Genomic DNA, 19,554 nt, shown 5'->3' on the forward strand with positions numbered 1-19,554 from the left:
TAGTTTTGATGAAAAGAATTCTCCCAAAAGTTCAGTGGGCTTTGAAATATAGACCCTTAAAATTCTCCTCACACAAGTCACTTTACACTATTGACTGTTGGATAATGCAGTTGGAAGGGGTGTGCTGTGTTAACCAATAACACATAGCACTGAACATCATTATGTCTGGCTTCCAAGGGGAAACTTGGAATTAGTCATGAAGTCTGTGTGAGGTTTAGCTATTCCCAACCTGTGATGTTGCAGCAAGCTAGAATTATTTTTTGAGCTGTTTGCCCACTCTCTCTCAGTAGTCAGAATTTTTGGTGACATTTCTTGGCAGGCAGTCTTATTTAACAACTTTTCAAACACCAGAGAACGTTTTCCAAAAGTTTTTATGGCTTTTCCGCCCTTCAAATCGACTCCTGGCAAAAGAAAGACATCACCAAATTTATTTTAAAGTTGGGCTGCAGAACTAATTAAAGGCTGAGAGCTTTTCCCAATTGGAAATCACTAGACATCAAAGTTCAAAAAATAGTCATTCTCGGCTTCAGAACCCATTACTTTGGAGAAATTATTGTGATTTCATTAACACATTAATTTTGCAACACCATCAGCTCTCACAGATGGTGAAGACATGATCTACAATTCAAATATGACTCTTGTTTGCACAAATGTCTTTCCTTCATATGGCATTTTAAACAAGAATTAATATGAGTAATCTTGCCATAGCTATAAACAGATAAACAGATGTCAAAATTTTCAATAGTTCCTTCAGTGCCTTACTTTTTTGACTGAACATTACACACACAATCTTTTTTTCTTTTTTTTTTTTTTTTTTGGTCATTTCCTCAGCACTCAAGCCATACAGCAGGAGAGGAAGAATTCTGAAACACAATGCAATGGTGAGTTCATTGAATCTGAATCTCTTTTCAATAAAGCCCTGGTTCCAATATTGCTCTGCACGGAGCCCTGTTTTTGTTGAGAAGGGTGTCTGTTGTTCTGTTGCTGGTGCATATTGTTTTTTTAACTATGGCAAACTGATAGCATTAAAAATGATAAATTTTAGTAATGATTGGTCACATAAACAATGCAAAAACAACATATGCTGGGCATTTGATTACTCATCTCATTTAACTCTCAGCTTTCCTAGACTGTAAACAGTGGTGGCAGGCTAGTCTGTGATTTTGAGTGCACACACTCATGGCAGATGTGTCTGTATGTGTAAATCCACTCTTTTCCTTCTCACTTTTCCCCCTGATATTGCAGGTAATATATTTGATGGTGTGAGACTGAATAACAAATACTTATTGGCATACATTAGTTTTTTGTTTGGTCTCATATCAAAAAACCCTTTCAAAATGCTTGTTGCAAAAACAAACAAACAAAAAAAACAATGCTAAGATACTCCTGTGTTTCATTACAGTGTTTCAAGTTTCTCCAGAATTAAGAGTTGTGTTTTCATTTTTATCACAGTTGAGATGTCTAGTTTACAAATAAGCACAGAATTGCCTCTGATGAGAAGAGACACACACAATCTATCAGACTCTTAAAATTCTCATCTAGATAAAGGTTAAATAAACTATTGAAAACTTGATGCTCATAAGTTATTGATTTTAAAACCTGATAATTTTTATAAAATTAATGTATAATGACATGACATAATATATAATGAAATTCCAATATGAAATAAAGCCACCAGATTCTGTTTCAACATTAGGAATCCATAGAAAGCCTAAGATGTAAATTTTTAAGCTTGAAGTGAAGGATCAAATATAGCTTCTTTAATCATGAACTAAAAAAACATTATCAATGAATTAAACTAATTAAAATAATATATTAAATTTTCTGGCATATTTCTTTTGGATCGTATTTTTTAACCATAAGGGGAAAGAGTTTTCTGAAATCCTTAATTGGTTTTCAAATTGCCAGACTGAATTATTTGCCTCCAGAGGATTCCTATGTTTCCTCAAGCTAAATAAATATTTTCAAGTAGAGTAACAAAAAATAATCTAAATATAACTTAAATGCTCTCCCTTCACTTCCTTCACTTTCAATAATTCATTGATGAATAAGGAATGCTTATAGATCTATCCCAATTATCCAAGGAGAGTTCTCCACCATATTTTATTTATTTCCTCATAAAAGGAATTACAGACATCAAAGTTCAAAGCAGATTCTATTTTATCAGGCTTTCCAGTTAAAGCAAAAGCCTAATGCTTAACTACTTGATTTTCTGTAGCATCCCAAAGGGTTTACATAATATTGTGACAGTTTATGACTATCTCATTTTGGGTAAGGAGTGTGAGTGTGTGTGTATCCTTGTCTTATTACATTTCAATTCTGAACACTGGTCTAAAAATACAGTAAAGCAATCTTTCTGGTGAAGCGAAAAATTATTAGAGGAAAAAAATTGTCACTTAATACATAATGAATCACGTCTGTCTTATAGGACACATCATTTAAGATTGGGTCAATGAATTTATGGCACAAATGGCTATATCATATGAAGCAATAAAATGCAACACATCATTCATTCTACATCTAACTAATGACACACTTCTCGTAATTAAAGATTTCATCGTAAGAGCCTGAGCTGATTACTTAAGATGTAGTAGTTAGGTGAAAATATACACTGTAGATCTTTCTCTTTAATAAAATAACATTTGCATATCCATGAAATACACAGCATGTGTCTCATAAGCTATGGTTTTTCTGAATTGTGGTGTTATAGGGTATCCTTCCCATCTTTTTTCCCACAGACGGCTTTAATTTTTTCTTTTTAACTTTTTGAGGCATTATTTTTTTCCTCATTATGCCAAGAAGTACCAAAATTCCTTCAGATATTTTAGAAGATAAAGAGTAAGAAGTGCAGAGCTCAACTCACTGGGCTCTGGAATGATTTCCCCTAATTCCACCCGGCTTTGTTTCTGTTGGAATCTGGCCTCTTTGGTTCCACTTCTCCCCCTAACAGGTCCCAGATTGGATGGAGCTGAGGCTGAAGCTGTTTAACGATGGCAATCTGGGGACCGAACAATCAGCTAATGTGAGGCCTTTGAGCGAGACAGCTGAAATGCTTCGTATCACAAATACATAATGTATCACGTGAAAGACAAAAAGATCACAAAGGAGATAAACAAATGCGTATTCCATTCAACCCTATAACAGCAGTCCTCAAAAAGATTAAATTTACCTTCCTGGGATGTGTCCAATTCTAAACAACAGAATGAACATTTCCTTTAGTCCATTTAGAGTATTTATATTTTGGTGGCTGACTGCCAGGGTAGTACTTATACGCTCAGTGGCCTGATGGATTCACTCCTTTCCTGTGAAATAAATGTGGCAACCTACACCACTAAACTGCTCAAAAGACACTGCCTCAGCAGAAATATCACTTGCTCTTGATACAAGAAAACTGAAAAGCAGGACTTCTGGTTCCTATAACTCTTTCCATCTTGTATTTCTCCTGGAAAGAAAGAAAGCTATTCATGTTGGCAACTGAGCCTTTATTTTTATATAAACGTCCAAAGTCAAAGCCAAAGTATGCCATGAGGTTACCCACATGGGCACAATATATACACTCGGCTGGGCTTAGAAGAAGATTCGGGTAGTGAGGGAGGGGGACAGGGTTCCTAATTAACACATTAATCAGCTGTCAGCTGTGGGAGTGAGGTTCATCCTCCAGTGGAATCCACTCACCACTGCCTTCTGAGTGGTGACTGGCATCAGGCAATATTAAGAAACTCTTGCTGAAATCTTTCTTACTGGGCAAAGACATTTGCAGCAATGGAACAGTAAAAAGATATTAGCAAATCCTTGAATACCATCAACAACTTGAAAACAAAACAAAAGCTTCCTGTGCTCCTGACTTTTCATGAATACAGCACTCAGGTAATAGCTCAGAAATTGTAGCTGCTGTAACCAAGACTGGAGCTTGCCATAAGAGGCTGGTTCTCTACATCTTGGCCTGTTGAACACAGCATTGATCTTGCAGTCCAGGCCAGCTCCAAAAATCATGAGCTCACCTAGGAGTGAAGCCAAGAAGGCTAGAGAGACCTGGACGGGGTTGATCACTGTTTTGAAGGGTTTGGGTCTGCTTTACCTATAGATAATCACCTCATAGCATGAATCAAGGACCTTAGACTGATCCTGCCTGAATACCTTCATTCAGCTCAACCCTGCAGTCCATGGTCCCAGCATCAGCTGTTCCTTTGGATTCAGGCTCTGCCTTTATCAGAGCCCTAATTTGGTGCACTTGGGCAGCAGATTGATTTGGAATCAGAAGATGTGGGTGTGAATTTGAGCTCCAGAAGCACAGCCTTACAAAAATGTCAGCTTCAGTTTCTTAGTCTGTGAAATGGAGCTAATAGCAGTGATGGGTAATGCTGGTGTACTGGGCATATCAGTACACCAGCATAGAATATAGAATATTATAGAATATTTTTTCAGTTCCTAACCTGCCTCCCTCATGGTTGCTGATTTCCTCAGAACATCCCATATGTTTAAGTTCAGTTTAACTTAATGGGAAGATGTTTCTATGGCAGCGTGAGGAGGAAAAGGAAGGTTTTCATCCAGGCTTTCCTAGGATCCTGCGTATGTTTGACATAGAATGGAGCCTGTCTCTCTCTGGGCAAACACACGCTGAACCTGACAGAGCCAGCTCCCATCCTGCCATTCCAGGGGTGACAGAAGGGCTGTCTGCAGTGACAAGGAACTGGATGACAGACCTGTGTGAGTCCCAGCTGCCCACCCTGCTGGGAGGGCCTTATTCAGTTCCTGCTGAGCCCACTTCTTCTAAGGCCAGTCATTCTCCAGTTCAGGCAAAAGCTTGAAAAAGCAGCACGGCTGCATGGAAATGAGTGTTAGAACCATTAAGATGAGTAATTCCTCTTAGGCTCAACTGCTGTTTGAATAGTGGAAGCCATAAACTGTGCTATTCATGTTTTATTAAAAAACAGAACTGATGAACGATCTGCTTGACTCATTACATGGCAGAAACTATCTTCCAAAGGAAGGGCCAGAAGCCACGGTATCACATGCCTTGAAGACAGGATGACCCGAGCTGGCATGGCAGAATGTGTGTGAGGGCGAGCCCCCATGGAGCGGGGCGCCAAACTCTGATGGGGGGGACCAAGTTCACCATTCCAACTTTCCTTGCAAAGTTGGATTACAGTGAAGGAAGAAAGAAGATGACCTAGCCTTAGACGTGCATAGCCACACAGAAATCAGGAGAGGGATTCAGAATGAGCAAAGGCTATTAAGATGACACCACCCTTATGGCAGAAAGTGAAGAGGAGCTAAAAAGCCTCTTGATGAAAGTGAAAGAGGAGAGTGAAAAAGTTGGCTTAAAGCTCAACATTCAGAAAACGAAGATCATGGCATCCGGTCCCATCACTTCATGGGAAATAGATGGGGAAACAGTGGGGGGAAAAAAAGAAACAGTGGAAACAGTGTCAGACTTTATTTTTGGGGGCTCCAAAATCACTGCAGATGGTGACTGCAGCCATGAAATTAAAAGACACTTACTCCTTGGAAGAAAAGTTATGAGCAACCGAGATAGAATATTCAAAAGCAGAGACATTACTTTGCCAACTAAGGTCCGTCTAGTCAAGGCTATGGTTTTTCCTGTGGTCATGTATGGATGTAAGAGTTGGACTGTGAAGAAGGCTGAGCACCAAAGAATTGATGCTTTTGAACTGTGGTGTTGGAGAAGACTCTTGAGAGCCCCTTGGACTGCAGGGAGATCCAACCAGTCCATTCTGAAGGAGATCAGCCCTGGGATTTCTTTGGAAGGAATGATGCTAAAGCTGAAACTCCAGTACTTTGGCCACCTCATGAGAAGAGTTGACTCATTGGAAAAAGACTCTGATGCTGGGAGGGATTGGGGGCAGGAGGAGAAGGGGACGACAGAGGATGAGATGGCTGGATGGCATCACGGACTCAATGGACGTGAATCTGAGTGAACTCCAGGAGTTGGTGATGGACAGGGAGGCCTGGCGTGCTGCGATTCATGGGGTCGCAGAGTTGGACACGACTGAGCGACTGAACTGAACTGAAGGCTATTATTGTGTTGTTGTGTTTTTAAGTCAATTCATGGAGAAGTTCATTCTCAAAACAAACTTTCTGCAGGTTTAGAGTCCAATATGATGGTGTTTGCTACATAGTTCTTTTTGTGTAAGGGTCTTATTTGGTTTTTTGTTTGGCTTTGCTGTTGGGCTTCTCTCTCTCCAATCCCCGCCTCTATCTCTCAGTCTCTCTCTTCCTCATGTAGGATTTGGAACTCAAGAAGAGATGAACAACTATCTTTGTTAGAACTGAACATCTCTCCAGAAAGCGGCCCTGTAGAAACTTTATAGCATGACTCAATTACTACTTATAAGTTTTCAGCTGGATTTCAGAAACCCTGGGCCAAGTCACCAGGGCAGAGCCTTCTCTTTCACATGTGCCATGAGCTCTGAGAGGCAGAGCAGAGACAGGCTTGGTTTTCAAGATCTCAATGAGCGCTGACAAATGGCTCCTTACTGACCCAAGCCTCTGTTTCTACAGCCAAAGCAAGAGATGGACTCCTGCCCCATATTCAGTGATGGAAGGTCCATCCATCCTCATGGCCAAACGTATGACTCAGAAGGTGATTTTTCCCTTTGTTCTGACAAGTTTGGTTGCCTAAGCGCATTAGCGTATCATCACAAAACTCTCCACTTCATTTAAACTGGATAAATGCTACTTACATCTTCCTAACACAAGTCATCCAGATGGAAAGTGAAAAATTCAAACATTGGAAAATCTGGCCCACCTGATGCCAAATGTTTGCCTCCCTGTTTTTCAGTTCTGCAGCCCTGAGAGGACAGACACAGACATAGTCCAGGAGATCTCAGAGCAATGAAACTCAGCCCTGAGCAGAACCTCAGAGATCATCAGGGACCTCTCTCCAGCCTCCAGCTCCTGGTAGGGCAGTACTTAATCACGCCCAGCTCAGGTGCTCAGCTGTAAACTGAGATCATCCATCGGGACGCACTGCCCAGGAAGCGCGTGGCCAGGAAAGAACCAGCAAGTGACTGCAGACACGGAAAATGTGCCCCATGAAAGCAGAGAGCCATGGCCTACCCCATCCCCCGGGGAATCGCCGCTGCTGTGCCCAGTGACTTGATCTTCTCTCCTTTATGTCAGCTCCAGATATTCTAATTGTGACCTGATCTGAAAATTTTGCCATCACAGGTCCAATTATTCATTCACTGGACTCCTTGTTTCAGGAGGCACTGAACTGTGAAGTACAGTAAAGATTTAGCACCTGCCCTCAAGAAGCTCAGAATCTATCAACAGACATGGGAGGGACTCCCCTGACGGTCCAGTGGCTAAGGCTCTGTGCTCCCAATGCAGGGGCCTGGGTTTGATCCCTGGTAAGGGAACTAGATCCACAGGCCACAACTAGGAGTTCACAGGCTGCAACCAAAGATTCTACACGTTTCAACTATTTGGTGCAGCCAAATAAATAAATATTAAAACATCATCAACAACAGTCATGGGAGAAATCTGTGTGCCCCACTCCCCAGATATGTTCTGAATGCAACAGTTTTTAACTAAAAAATAGTCTTAATATTTTACTCTCTTAGTATCTAACTCTCCTTTGCTCCTCTACCCCGTGACTCCTCTTTTATCAAATGTATATCAGAATCTTCTTTCAGATATGTATTTACCTTGGTTATTATAAACTTTCCTTGTTTTCAAAATAGATATATGAATCTCTTTTGAAATGTACTTTGATCTCACTTATCATTACTCTGTTTCCTAAATGCATACTTGAATATTTGAAATTTCATTATGTGTGACTATAAGAGCCCTCTCTCTGCCTGAAAAAAACTATATAGAGGGACTCTGGGTTGCACTTGTGTAAAAGGAGAGCCATCAACATGATGTGTTAAAAAGTGAAGTATACTAGTTACCTGGCTTCTTTTTATCTGTGGTCACTCACCTCATTTCTTCCTTCATACAGACTTTTTTAGAAAATGCAAAAAATCATATTTCAATACAAGGTTTTAATTCTACAACACAGCTAATCATACATCAATACTATGACTCTTCGGAAGGGCTGTTATTGTTATCTGTGATATTTGAAACAGTCTCTTTTTTCCCTAGGGATGTTCTTTGTATCTGCCTCCTCACCCACCCGGGCTGTGTCTTGGCATCAGTGATGAGCAGCACCACTGAAATGCCACAACATTAAGGCTGTGTGCATGCTGGTGGCCCAGGTCAAGGGCACTTGCTGGGCAGAATTCACAAGTCCTCTGGCAATCATGCTCCTCAGCTCCATCTCTGGCAGCTTCTCGAAGGTTCACAGCTGCTCCTGGTGACTCTCATTTATTTACCAACTATATTCTGATCGCTCAAAATCTGCCAGCTACTTGGCAAAGGGCTTCACCTGCAATGCCTCATTCATCCTAACCCAGGGATCAAACCCAGGTCTCCTGCACTGTAGGCAGATTCTATACTGTCTGAGCCACCGGGGAAGCCAATGGCCTCCTTCATCCCAACCCAGGGATCGAACCCAGGTCTCCTGCATTGCAGGCAGATTCTATACCATCTGAGCCACAGGGAAGCCCAATGCCTCATTCAATCCTCTTTTAACAGTTTTGCACATTTCTGTGCTCCTGGGTTCCAGACTGAACCAGTTCCTATCTGTGGGTGCCAGGATTGCCCATTTCACCCCCTGGTATCCATAGCTGCCCAGTTCTCAGATCTCTCCAGGACACTCCATCGAAAGCTATGGTTTTTATTATCATGCCTAGTGGCAGCACCAATTTGATGTAACAATAATAGATTATATGAGTAATAAGAGCTTGCATTATTTAAGCACTAGTCACCATGCTAAGCATGTTACATGAATCATCTCTTAATCTCCACGAGTACCTTACCACATAGATAACTGAGGTTTGGATGGATTAAATAATTTGCCCAAGATTACCTCTGCAGATAAGGGATGGTAGATCCAGATTCTAACTTACATCAGTCTGGCTCAAAGACTATACTGCTCCACTAACTCAAGGATTTTTGCCATTTTCCTTTAAAACTACAAACTAAAATGACTGACTAATACAGACGTACCTCGTTTTATTGCACTTTGCTTTATTGCGCTTCTCAGATATTGTTTTTTTACAAGTGTGAAGGTTGGTGCCAATCCTGCATTGAGCAAATCTACTGGTGCCTTACTGCCTGCGGTACTTGCTCACTTCATGTCTCTGTGTTGCACTGTGGTAATTCTCACAATATTTCTAACTTCATTTTATGTTATTGTGATCTGTCATCAGTGATTTTTGATGTTCCTCTTGGGAAAAGAATAAAACTTGCCGAAGGCTCAGGTGATGGCTAGCATTTTTCAGCAATGAAGTATTTATTAATTAAGATATGTACATTACTATAGACATATTGTTATTGCACACATCCTAGAGTATAGTGTAAATGTCACTTTTATATGCACTGGGAAACCAAAAAATTCATGTGACTCACTTTATTCCAATGTCTGCTTTTATTTTCAGTGACCTGAAACCAAATCCACAATATCTGAGAGGTATGTCTGTACTTGATAATAACTTTAGTTTGAAATTTTGGAATCACAGACATTTAGACCTCTAAGGAACTTCACAGGTCAAGCCAAACCTGTGTCCCCAGGAAGTGTGGGTTTCTTTCCACAGAGATGGTCTTCCAGGTGGCCCTATCTTCCTATGACAGGGTGACCATACAGCTCCATCCACAGGGCCAAAGAGTTCCAAAGAGGCTGCAAGACTGTGAAGAGCCCTGTGCAGCCTACTTTGTCCTTGGACAGCTTTGAGTGTTAGAAAGTTTAACCATTCAACGTCCCTGTCACTTCCACCCACTGTTAGTAGTTCTGTTCACCGGGGTGTCCTAGCACAGGTCAAAACCTTCCAAATACTTAAAAAGAGTCGTTGTGTTTCCCCCAGGCTTTTGTTTTTAAACCTCCCCAGATCCTGCACCCATTCGCCAGGGACAAGTTCCGAGAGCCCTCCCGTCCTGTCTGTCCTTGACCCAGGCGTCCGCTTCACCTTGGGAACTCCCAGAACAGAATGCAGCCAGCTGGCCGAGTCCGGGGCGTTCTCCTCGCCCTCTCTCCCGTGGAACACCGTAGCTCCATTAATGCCACCCCAGAACACAGGTGCTTAAGCTAGGTGTATCCCGCTGTTAGTTATTTGCTTTTTCAAAACAAACATTTACTGAATGTCTCTTATGTACGAAGCTTGAAGCTTTCACTGACCTCCTTTAATTCTGACAACAAACTTGTAAAGGAGCTACAGGTTTTCCCACTTGTCTTGAAAATGAGGAAACACGAGTTCAAAGAGACGATGTGGTTTCCCTAAGCTCTCACGGCCTACAAAGAATGGAGCTGGGATCCAGATCAGAACTCCCAACCCATCCTCCCTTCACTCCGCCATGCTGCTTGCTTCACTCTGAGTTGCTGCTCAACCAAATCCCTTTTCTCTTAAGTACTCATCAACCACTTGTCTAATGATATATTCAAAGACTTTTGAGGGTAAGCCATGAAGCCGACTGGTCTAGACTTTCAGAGATCAGAAACCCTTTCCCAGTTTTGAAATGTTAGTCCATTTATGTCTTTTTGAAACCTTTCCTATCCATCATGATAGAAGAGAGATTATGCAAAAGTTGATATGAATTAATCTACACACTTCCCCTACATGGCAGGGAGAGCTGAATTTGGTGAGTGCGGCAGGTGCTCTCTACCTCTTTGCCCTCAACATGGGATTCATAGTCCTCTTTATGGGATCTGTTTTACCCTTCCCAGTACAAAGAGCACTGTCTTTCTGGAAACAATGGAAAAAAGAACAAGTAAAAGGTGTCCAGCCTTGCCTTCTCACCTCTTTTGTTAAACATTTCAACATTTGCTCTGAACAATGATCTCTCCAATTCTACTTCTTGCTTCTTCTATGAGCAGAGCCCTAAAAAGTTCCTTTTATTACCTTGGGCAGTTCCCCCAAGCGTTTATTCCTTCATGCACCCTAGCCTTCCTGACACAATATCCATTTTCAGAATTTCCCACCCTCCATTTCCCCTCCTCACCCACACAAATTACACTGAGCTTCTGATTTGGCGAACGAAGCAACCTTTCCTTGGATTAAAAATGTCTGCTTTTCTAAATTCTAGGGAACATAGTTGATCACATCCGTGCACATTCCAAAACAGTTGGGCCACTTCCATGCCAAGCAGCTCTCCTCTGTATTAAGCACCATGGTGGTCAAAGTAGGATTCCTCGCATAGCTTCTCTGCCATTTCAGAACTATCCACATGGCATGGGAAGAAGATCAACTGCTGTTTCTAAGAGATTGATATTCTTAGCAAATATGTAGGTAAACTGCCCTTATCTTGCTTTGTTGCTAATTAATCTGTTTTTAATCTCTACTTCAGGTTTTGAACTCAGTACCCCCCAAATAATTCTTTGGATGTTTTCTTCTATTTTCTTAAAATTCCCACTTTGAATTTCACCTCAAATGCATGTATTGCCATACAAAGATGTATTTTCCTGAATTTTACCCAACTATTAGCTATGTTGGTGGCATATGGTGTTTTATGTTTTAGTTCTATATGTCAACTCTCGTCTAGGCATAACCCAGCCCCACACACAAGTCTCAGTGGTATCACTGAGGTTGTTTTTATCTTTTTGTGCCCACAATCCAGGGTAACTTGCTTCTTCCACTCTCTGCATCAGTAGCGATGTCAGAAGCCATTGTTTGTTCCTGCGCATGGCTTTATTTACTCTTGAAAGGGACTGGCCCCTTTTTCACTATTCCATTCAGCACTATTCACACGTGCTGCCTTCATTGGGTCCAGTTTTACAGGTTTAAAACAGAGCTCGCTGGTTTACCTATACTCTTATTTACTCCTTATTCTTTCATTAAATCTCAGTTATTAAAAACAAAGAGAAAACTCACTACTGTGAAGCTTCCTATGATGTGCACTTCAAAGTCAAAAGCACACCACAAAAATAAAACCCAGAAACCCAAGTCAACAATACACTTGACCCCAAATTTTCTCCACTGTGTTTGCAAAGGCTGTGGAGTGTTTGACAGTAACATAATTGCAATAATGAGGAGGCCTGCCAGCCAGGTTGTGGTGTGAAGCTCATGGATATTTTAGCCCTAGGCTCAGCTTCAGGCCAGCAACGGTCACCTGGGCCAAAGTCACCGATGGAATCCCTTATGCTCAGTTACACACAAATGTGACATTAATGGTACCTGGTGCACAATGCTACAAATTCAAAAGGCTCAGAGAGCTGAACTCACAAACTTGGGGAAAAAAAAATAATTTAGGCTGCCTGTTGCCTTGTTTTAGTTAATCAAAGCTGGTGTGAGAGCACCCACTTAGCGACACTTTCTTAGGTGTCTGGCGAGGACGTGTGGGACTGCTTCTGACTTCAGATCCCCACGTTGATTCCTTTGTCTCTGAAAAGCTTCCTGGATGCTTGTGGGCCATCGGCTTGCCTAGTTCTCTTCCATCTTTGTTCCGTGAATGCAGCTATTATGCTGGGCTAACTATTTAGTTGAAAGCTAGCACTCCACTAATGCTAGACTTGCCACTGAGCGTCTCTCTTACACTTCCATCCTCATAAGCAAATCCTGGGTTAGCTCAACCCAATCTCCCCAAGCAGGCTGAATGGCTGAAGTGCTAAACAGCAGAGAGCAAGACAACCTGGGACAAAGATATGTATTCATATAGGTTTAAACACATTTGTTATCTCTATAACTTCTTTCAAAATTCAAGTGGTATGATAGACACTATCATAATATGACTCACCAGAAGTCTGCAAGAGATCAGCAGCCAGGTAACATACCTTATTTTAGATACAGATAAATTAAGACTGCACCGTGCTGTGCTTAGTCACTCAGGCGTGTCCGACTCTTTGTGACCCCATGGACTGCAGCCCGCCAGGCTCCTCTGTCCACGGGGATTCTCCAAGCAAGAATACTGGAGTGGGTTGCCATGCTCTTCTCCAGGGGATCTTCCCAACCCAGGGATTGAAGCCAGGTCTCCTGCACTGCAGGCGAATTCTTTACCAACTGAGCCAACCAGGGAAGCCCAAATTAAAATGAGCAATAACTATATATCCATTATTAGTATTTGGGTAAAAGTCATCACCTCATAAACCACGGGTAAATAATTCTTTGATCAACATCATTCTTTGCTCAACTCTGAAGAAAGGAAATAAAATGGGAAAGGATCCTACTCTTTGACCCACTGTACAATTGGACTATTGGCTCCTGAGTGAAAAAAGAAAAGAGTATGATGTGCTATCTAATCCAAATGGCCTGTGTAAGGGACCTCAGATCCAGTAAGATACAAAAGAAAGGTGTACAGGAGGGTAATCAAAACACCGGAGATGGAGCGGCTCTTATAGCACTCACACTGGATACATTGTGCATGTACAGAAGTGGGGAGGAACAGGAAAGGGGAGAGAGAGGAGGAGAAAAGAACTTGTAGGAACTACCTTTGGAGAAGGCGATGGCACCCCACTCCAGTACTCTTGCCTGGAAAATCCCGTGGACAGAGGAGCCTGGAAGGCTGCAGTCCATGGGGTCGCTGAGGGTCGGACACGACTGAGAGGCTTCACTTTCACTTTTCACTTTCCTGCATTGGAGGAGGAAATGGCAACCCACTCCAGGGACGGGGGAGCCTGGTGGGCTGCCGTCTATGGGGTTGCAGAGAGTCGGACACGACTGAAGCGACTTAGCAGCAGCAGCAGCAGCAGCAGCAGCAGCAGCAGGAACTACCTTTGTATCAGAACAGAACCCATTACACGCTGAATGCCTGCTGTGGCCACTGCCCGGCTGGTTTCCTGGCCTTAGCAGACTGGACCTCAAGACCTGGGGTGGGGCTCTGCCTAACGAGAACAGAGTAATCCAACAAGCCAATCAGATCTTCTTCTCTGGGGTTTGGGAATCAAGGTAACCCCAAGAGACTAAGCAGTGGTGGGAACAATAGCTGTGAGCAGAAACACATGGCTGAAAGCCAGAGCACCGCGGAAGACAGGCAGTAAGCAGAAGCCCCACGCAGTGCAGGTCATGGGGCAGACTGGAGCTGAAAGAACTGGGAGTGGCAGGAGTTGCAAGTCCTCCAAGGATGTGTGCTAGAGCAGGAAGTAATGGTGCCAGCTCCTTGGAGGCAAAAAGACAGTCCAGTCACCAAGTTCTTAGGCCTGTGGGGTCATCTTTGCTGCCAGAACAACTGCCCAGGCTCCGTGAGCATGGGCAGCAATGGCTATTTCTGTCTTGTTTCCTTGATCTTCTACACAGTGAGCCTCCAACTTTAGGGAGGCCAAGAATCTAACCCAGCTGTGTATACTTTCTCCGATTTAATCCTGACCACAGCCCTTTTCATTTTCACTTTTTCTCAGCCCTTGTCAGTATTACTCTCTATTAAAAGATGAAGAAAATCTGGGAAGGGGCAGTGACTTCAAAGTCCTTCCTGGGAAGAGGCAGTGACTTCAAAGTCCTTTCTGGCCCCACACTACTTCCTCCTGTGGTTAAGGAGCTCCTTGTGGCCTCATCCCACCAGGAACCCTCTGCTATGGGTGTGAGGTGCACAGGGCAGCCTCGGCCCAGGAAAGCAGGAAGGTGACCCCAGGACAGCCTCTGACACAGGCCTCTCTATACCGGGGCTATTTCTGAGGGTCACCACAGAAAGGAAATGTGACTGCCACGTCGGGTTCTTGCCTGCTCCTAAATCCACTGCAGCATCCTCCCCCTTGCCTCACTCACTGACCACTCCTACCCCCAACTGTATTGCCTACAGGGTGTCCTGAGGAATACCAGGCCCATCAATGCTCTGCCCTAAAAACAGATTCCACGGTCAAGTAAGTTTGGGAAAAGTTGCACACCCTATATTCCTCTGGGAGATTCTCAATGCACGTTCCCATATTTAAGCCTCTGAGAAGTTCTACAGAAAAGAAACGTTTAATTTCCTCAACTTTCCAAAAATAGAACTTTTCTTTTTTCTTTCCTAGTAGGATCCTGAAGAAAATCACTTTGGAAAATGCTACTGTCATGATCCGGATCATGGAAGAGCTGGAAACCCGGGCCTTAGGATTTTTCCTCTGATGAAAGCTTTCCTCCGTGGTACCCGGCCTGGGCCCTTACACCCCAGCACACTCTTGCACAGGATAAGGCTTCCCCTATGCGGATGTCTGTTGTTACCTGAACTGTCAGAGAAGGTGATGGTAATTCCCATGCCTTTGCCCTTCTGGATGTTCATAGGCTCTGTCCTGCCAGCAATCAAGATTTTTCGTCCCTTTACAGCACTTCTCTCAGCCCTACAGCTCCCCGCTCCCCTCTCATCAGCTTCCTGTGCTCACCGAGGCCTAGACCCTATTACATTTCACCCTGTGGTTTCAGCTTCTGCAGTCACTACAAACTCAATTTCTGTCCTCTCAGTTCTGGTTACTCCATACCGCCCGCCAGCCCACAGGATGTCATGAATGCCATTACCTCTCGTATGACCTTCCACACCCTGAAGCTCCACCCAAGAGCATTTTAGGTCACACGACTGCATTTTCCTTGTTATAGAGGAATGCATGAGCATCTCCTGAGAACCAAGGTGCCTCAAGCAAGAAGCAAACTCACAGAGTACAACAACAAGAAACACAAACGGCCCATTGGTATTTTCGTATTCAGACACATGGTCACATAAGAACCATCCTTATCTGTCCTGCTGAATAAAAATATAAAATCAAGAACTACTACCCCAACCAGCCTTCCTCGCACACTGACTTTGAATGGAATTCAACTTGCCCAGGAGGTTTATTCTACTCCAAGCCACACGGATTATGTTATCTCTTCCTTTGGCCATTGTCCACCACAGGTGTCCGGGCAAATTCACCCTCATCGAGAGTGTGACATGTGTGTCCCAGAGGGCCAGGAGAACTGTGGTCTCCAAAGGAGAATGGGTGGTTAGCTATCCCTGGGCTAAGTTCATGTCTCTAATCAGACACCTGCATCCTGTAACACACACTTCATGGCCTGATAAACCCATCAGGAGCACAAGGGCCTCATACTGTGATTTCAAACAGATCACCTACTCTTCCAAGTCCTGTTAGTTGGAAGTACCTCAAATTCTTCTCTAAGTCCTGTTAACAATGGATAGTCATTTTGCCCAAAAATTTGACTTAAATGAAAGGTTGCAACAATTGTCTAATAGGAAAGCCTAACATGACCTAAGCCGCCCATACCTGTTTCTAGACACTTTCAGAGAACACAGGCTTGGGCCTGAGGTAGTCAAAATGAGCTGAAGGGTGAGCAGACTCGCTGGCTTAATTGAGTTTTTTCACTGAGCACCAGTGAGACACGAGTTCAGATTAGAATTCCATTATGGGTTTTTAATAATTAAACATTACATGTTTGGAACCTCATTCTTCTGTATTACTTTTTAAATATTAATCTATTTACATCAGCTGGACTTCCTGCAGCTTGACACGCAGTAAACGAGAGTCACGCTGTGAGAGACGACTGTGCTCCTAGCTTGACATCTTTGATGTTCAGTAACAGTAATGCGACACCAACCCTCGGTTCAACCCAACCCTGCACCATAATTACCCGCCTTTTACAATGCAGCTTCTTCATTTTCCAACACACTCATTATTACGCTGACTTTTTTAATTAGCAAGAATCCAAATTCGTCTTATTTGGAGAGTTTTATGATGCCCCTTGAGACCTCAGGGGTGGGAGGCATCCTGCCCTCTGCAGAACCAGGGTTGGGAATGGATGTGAAGGCACGTGAGGGTTTCCTTGGCTACTACCTCACACTGTGATGAGACACCAGCAGAAAACTCCAAAACCCGGAGCGCACATAAAACCTCATTAAGGGCTAACCCTGCTTTGGGAGGGTTAGCAAGTCCAAGAGGACTTGCCCTCAGTGGCCAGCAGACATGGTCCTCCGGGGGACTCTGTGGCCTTCCTGCCTCCTGTCTCATCAGCTCTGTCACCAGCTCCTCACGGCCCTTTTCTCTGCTGCTGGGGGGTTTTGACTCTGATTTTGGCTGCCTGTCTGTCCTCTCCCAGCTCCAAGGCAGAACATCCTGATGACAGAGACAAGGGTTTCCCAAAATCCTAAATGCAACAGTGGATGGCCTGAGGCTGGACAATCAGTGGAATCCAGGACTTGAGACCAGGCAGGATGATCAAGGGCTGTCTAAATCCAAGGATGGGGGAACCCGTGCAGTGAGGGTCCACGACTCCACGGTCTCCTAAGTCGAGGTCATCAGCAGACCCACATGTCCTCTCAGCCCTCGCAGAGTGTGCCACCGAACAGTTTCCAATTTGGTTTCAATTTATGAATTTTATTCCCTTTTAAGATAAAGCTGACCATGCAAACCAGTGGTGGCCTGTTTTAAAGAGTAAAATCCCATTTTATTTCATAAAAAGAGATGCAGGATTCAAAATGGAAAATTACCTGGGAGCTACCTTTGTAATAGAAAAGGAGCACCCCTATTCGGACTGCCCACCTCTGTTACCACAGAGGAAGCTGGAGGTACTGACACTTCAAGAGGTTAAACATAAAGATCTCTACCAAATGTCAACATATCTTTCTCTGTTTTACCTGTCAGTGTCATGGAATGGCTTATGCAAAATACCTCAATGCAAACATCTCTAATTAGTCTCAGAAGGAAGCCCAGTCCCACACGAACCCCATCCCACACCATGCATTCCCTCCAGGCAATGCATGGTGGCCACAATGGCTAGTCCGGGAAGGCTTCGAGTCCCAAACAGTGACTGGTGGTCCCCAGGAGCTGAGTGCATCCTGGAAGGCTTGTCTGTACTAGACTTCAGGAAGAACAAGCAGATTCCTAGTATGTAGGGGAAATGCTCTCGGCTCTTGGGGGCTTCTGCAGTGGCTGAGGCCTCCATCTTTCTCAAGCCACTGCGTTCAAATCTCCCTGCAGCAGACATCTCCTTTTGACCCAGAGTTTCAAGGTCCTTTCCACCAATCACAGGAACAGATGACTTTCGCCTCGTCTTCCTGCCCTTCAAAGACATCACTAACAAGCAGGTGGAGCAGTCAGATGCCTGCTCCACCCTAGATTCTCCAGAAGGCTCCGCTGATTCTCCATTCAGATTTTACCCTTGGGAACACACTAACATTTGAATAATTCCTGGATTTAAGAAAAGCAAGTACTTGCTATAGGTGGACAGAAGTCATTCAGTAGGAGATTGCCCAGTTAGCTTTTCATGTTTATGAGACAGACTAGGAAGCAGAAAAAGCTAAGCATTCTCTGTTTGCCTGATCCCCAGAGACTGTGGTTTCCTCAAGATTATCTCAGCCTTTGTCCCTCTGATTTTCAAGTGACTTGGAAAACACAGGATCATATTCCCTAGAAAATATCTAAAAGCTTCACCAGTCTATTGCTTGGGAGTAGCCCACTAATTTTCAGTCTAAATCTTTCTTTGCTTAATTTCTTTCCCTCATTCTTACCCTAATGAAACCCCGTGTCTCAAGCTAAATAAATTCCTTCCTTCCTCAGTGTTTATATCCTTTAGATGTCTGAAGACCATGGTCATGCCAACCACCCAGTCCTCAGACCTAACGTGAGCCAAATGCAATAGGAAGAATGGTAACACAAACAGTCCCTGTGTTTGCCTCAGACTCCAGCTGGGTCTTCCCTGCTTTGTTAGCTCCCAAGATCCTTACCCATGGAGCAGCTCCACTGTGAGTGTTCCAATTATTAGGCTAAAAAGGGAAATTCCAACAGGTCAGAGCAGTAAACAGTTATCAGAGGGTATTCAAATTGATGCTCCCACTGAATTTATTAACAGGGGACAAAATCCCTGCAGAATAATTACCTCTAAATATTTCAAAAATTTCCATCAGTGATGCTGAGAGACTTTTTTTAAGGAAGGATACAAGTTAAACAGTGAAAATGATAGATTATTACCAAACTCCCTTTCAATATTGTTTTGGCATTCCGCACATAACAACTCAGCAACTTTCAGAAGTCCAAAGTCATAATGCCTTGAGATGAGCGGGCACCAGGGAGTCATTTACATCTCACTTTCCAGTCAGTGCAGGCAGCCGTGCCACTATATGCTTGGCTGGTCATCTGACTCAACTGTGATGCTTCTGCCAATGGGGAACTCACTACTTCACAAGGGTGCCTATCCTACTTTTGTTAGCAAACTCTTTCTGATACTGAGAAGAGATCTGTCCTCCTGCAACCCTTTCCCATAGGCCTGGCCCTCTACCCCAGAGCCACTGAGCATGTCTATATCCTCTTCCACACAGCTGCCCTGAATCTACCTGGCAATGGGGTTATACGTGTTCCCTTGGCCTTTTTGTCTAAGCAGAGCATTGTTCTTAAGGCATCATGACTTTCAGACTGGCCCAATCCAGGCTGCCTCCATCTCACCTTCATTCCATTTTCAATATGTAACACCCAAGGTAAAACAAAACACTCTCCTGAGACTGCCCTCCAGGGATTGCTAGCGCTTAGCTTGCAGGAGTCTTCATGGTGTGGTTTTGTTGGAAAGGTCTTCCTTTCCTCTTCCTCAGAAATGACATTCTACCTTTAAA

At 43.5% G+C, this 19,554-nt stretch overlaps 1 protein-coding gene across 1 annotated transcript in view; it reads right to left on the minus strand.

Annotated features, from left to right (window-relative positions):
- Positions 1–19,554, minus strand: part of SOBP (sine oculis binding protein homolog) — a 167,002-nt gene that overhangs the window by 21,520 nt on the left and 125,928 nt on the right. The gene's annotated exons all lie outside the window — the stretch shown is intronic.

This window comes from Budorcas taxicolor, chromosome 9 (genome assembly GCF_023091745.1).
Source record: "Budorcas taxicolor isolate Tak-1 chromosome 9, Takin1.1, whole genome shotgun sequence".
NCBI lineage: Eukaryota > Metazoa > Chordata > Mammalia > Artiodactyla > Bovidae > Budorcas > Budorcas taxicolor.